This window comes from Neomonachus schauinslandi, chromosome 15 (assembly GCF_002201575.2).
Source record: "Neomonachus schauinslandi chromosome 15, ASM220157v2, whole genome shotgun sequence".
NCBI classification, from domain to species: Eukaryota; Metazoa; Chordata; class Mammalia; order Carnivora; family Phocidae; genus Neomonachus; species Neomonachus schauinslandi.
In genome coordinates this window covers 59,989,253-59,993,053 of record NC_058417.1, presented here as the reverse complement: position 1 = coordinate 59,993,053, position 3,801 = coordinate 59,989,253, and positions in this window count along the sequence as shown.

The following is a 3,801-nucleotide window of genomic DNA, read 5'->3' as shown; positions in this document are numbered from 1 at the left end:
CTTAATCTCAGTAAACAAACAGGGTTGCTGGAATGGAGTGGTGTGGGCGGGATGGGGTGGCTGGCTGATGGACATTGGGGAAGATATGTGATATGGTGAGCACTGTGAATTGTGTAAGACTGATGAGTCACAGACCTGTACCCCTGAAACAAATAATACATTATATGTTACTAAAAAAAAATTAAAATAATAAAAAATTTTTAAAAAAAAAGAAAATGAGACGTGAGCAGAAGTGTGAATGAAGTGAGGGCCAGCTATGCACGAGCTTGGGGGAAAAGCTTTCCAGCAGATGAACAGGATGTACAAAGGTCCTGAGGTAGGGGTGCATGTTTGAAGGGAGCCAAAGCCCAGAGTATCTGGAGGACAGTGAGGATGAAGAGGACAAAGGGCCACTGCAAATGGTGAACCACCGTAAAGACTTTGGGTTTCATTAGAAATGAGATATGAGAGAGCAGCATCATGACCTGTCTTTTCAAAATAATCTTTTTGGCTCTTTGGTGAAGAACAAGCCTGGGCAGGCAGGAAGACAGCAGAGGCTGTTGGGAGACTACAGTAATGCAGGTCCTGGTGAAGTGGCTTCCACCAGCAGAGGGTGGTGGTGGATTTGGAACATGTTGTAACGGTGGGGCCATCAGGAAATCAAGGGTGGATGTGGGGCTACTGAGAAAGAGCTGAGTTGAGATGATGCCGGGATTTTGACCTAAGCATCTGGAAAACAGAGATTTCAGGGGTGGCTGGAGGGCTCTGTTTTCGATGTCCTGGGAAAGGAGCTGGGGGTGGGGGAGACCACCCATGTTGGGGTGTCCTCAGGTGGTGAGCCTGAGGACACCCCAACATCCAAAAGTGGGGGAGTACGTACCTCCAGTACAGGAGACTGAGGAGGAGCCAGGAGAGGGGGTCCTGAGACCCTGTGAGGAAGCACTTAGAGCCCAGTGCTGGGCTGTCCTGCTCAAGGCACAGAGCCTGAGGCTTGTCCTCCCTCCGCTTGTCTGCCCCCCCACCCCTGTGTCTCTGCCGCTGAGGGCCTCTGAGAATGGTATGGTCTGGGGTCTGCTGTCTCCCTTCTCCCCTTGGGCCCTCCCCGGCCCTCCCCGCTCTAGCATATTGAGTTTCTGGCTGCCTCCTGGGCCACCCAAACAAGACAAGCAGGAAAAACTGGCTTGATCCTGGAGGTGCAGTTCCAGCTTTGCTTCTGGCCTGTAAGGGGGGGTTCACAGGCCATCGCTGTGGGGGGTCTTTCCTCTGAGGTGTGGCCTCCAGGTAACTGTCCCCTACCTGGTATCTGAGAGCTTCTGTCTGCAGCAGCCTTGCAGGGCTCAGCCTCCTCCAGGAACACTTTCTTGTGGAGAGATTCCAGCAGGACATAATCCACGAAGGACAAATTAATTTGTTGTCTGGTTTTTCCTGTTAAGAAAGAAGAAGAGATAAAGCATGGAGCTTGTGTCCTTTAGAAACAGGCCACACAACCTAACCAATAGATCTGTTCTGGGCTGTGGTCAGTCAGGGCAGAGGGGGACTCAGGCGGAAGCTTTGTGCTGGAACAGGAAGGGGGGCAGATGAGAAGGCCATGGCAGAGAAGGGGGAATAGAAGACAGCAGCTCACAGCCCCCAAAAGTAGCAGAGCAGAGGCCAGAGACGGAGAGACAGGGCTCGGGATGGAGGAAGTCAGAGAGACTGAGGCACCAAGCCACACACCCAGGAGGCTTTGGGTCCATGGGCCACGGCACGTCCTCTGTGGCAGGTTCCTTGACCTGTCTAAGGGGAAAAAAGGCATTAAAAAAAAAAAGCTTAAAAGCATAAAGTTGAACAAAATTCCAAATGGCTGCACTAATCCTTCAGCAAGCTCGATTTTAAAGTAACCTTTTTTGTCCTTTCCACAAACCTCCCCTCCTCCCTTCTTAGCCTTTTGTTTCAGGAGCCCTAACCCTAACCCTAACCCTAACCCTGAAAACAACTAATGAATTCCTGTATCTCCCTGGAAAGCCCCCAGCCCCTTCCCTGGGGCAGGGCGGGGCGGGGCGGGGCGGGGTGGGGTGGTGGGGCTGGTGCAGGTTTTTGAAGGCCAGAGCTTACTGCAGCTTCCTTTGCCTGGCAAAGCAACGAAGCTCTCTGTCCTCTTTATCCTAAACTCTGTCTTTGTATTATATTTTGGCTCCAAAGTACAGAGGTCTGTTTTTGACAAAATTAGCTACCTATTTAATTAATTACCTCCACTTAACTACCTATAAAACAGGCCACTGTGTGGGGGAAAAGGATGCCCTCTCAGGCCAAGGGCCAAACTCTGGTCAGGCTCTCTCGCACTCTCTTCTTGCCTAGGCCGCATTCTCGGTCTGCTGAGCTGTCTTAGCAAGGAATCCCCCACCCTGACCCTAACCAACCTCTTCTCCCTATTTCTCCATTCCCATCCTCTCCTGCCCATTGGGTATGAATCCCCACTGCTCCCTGTTATTTCGGGGCTTGAATTCAGTGTCTCCCCACTATTGCCAAGGTCTTGAATAAAGTCTTTCTTGCGCTTTCCAGCAAGTGTTCAGTGAATAATTTCCTTCCCGAGGGCTGGGAGGGAGAGCGCTGTGAGTGCCCGGCAGTGCCCGAGAGCACTCAGACCCCTGTCTGCTTGCTGCTCTCAGTGACTGGCGCTCCAGTGGTGTGTCTGGCCCCAAGAGGGCCACAGACACACGCACGAACCTTGAAACAAAAGGCTGACGCCCATGGACAGACACCCTCCTGTGGCAGCAGGGTGAAGGACTTCCTTGCGGTGGCAGCAGGCAAAGTCCTTAGATGCCAGGTGTACTTTTTGAACTTTAGGCAAATGTGGAAATATCACCTCTTGGTACAAGTCCTGTGGAAAAGTAAGTGGAAGGTCAGATCTCCCACCTCTGGTGCAGAAATGGGGAACTCGTGGGAACTGACATGTGCTAAGGCAAAAGGCTGCTCTCCTTGAGGCCTCTTAGGATAGGCATTGTTAGGTCTTGTGAACGTCCCAAGCCTCCAATCTCAGCAGCCTATTGGGCAATGGTCAGGGGATGCAAGAGCATTTAACACCCTGGCCCACCCAGCTAACCTGCTCTCACAAGAAAAGAATGCAGACTAATCATTAGGAATCACGATATAAGCATATTTGTGGTGACTTGTGTATATACCAACTTTTAGAATAAGGGTCTGGATACCTGCTGGACCTTGTAACACACTCAGACCTAAAATGTAGGTGTCAAAAACTCCAGACCTAATAGACGGTAGAAAGATGTCTTCTTTCTACTGCAGGTTAATAAGGGAGTCCTGCGGCTGAGGATGACGAAGCCAGCCTGATTATCTATATTTACAAAGCAGGGACAGTAGCTGCTGACAGCCCAGAAAGTGTCAAAGCTCCTCCCTGAAACTGGAAAGTCTGTGGGTTCAGAGCCAGGCGCATGCAGCAGTCAGAATTCCCGGGGGATGTCTAATCGCAGCCCACAGTAGGGGCCAGTAACAGTGCTGTTTGAGTTAACGAACATGGCACTTTACTAACTTAAGTTGCCCTGAGGTACTCAGCAATGAAAAGACAAGGGAATAGTCCCTAAATGTCCATAAGAAAGAAGGGACTTGCCCTTTTAAGTCAGCACCCCCTAGTGTACTCCTAAGGAAACTTGCTCAACGAATGATGAGTAGAGAATCTCTGCATCCCAGGGGACCACAGTCTTCACCGGCCACTACAGCCGGCCGCTGAACTTTCCTTGCCCACTCGAAAGTGGAGGTGACCCCCAAGAAGGGCTCTGTCAGATGCAAGTGCAAAGCAGTTTTCAAAACAGTTTTCTGTTCAGAGTG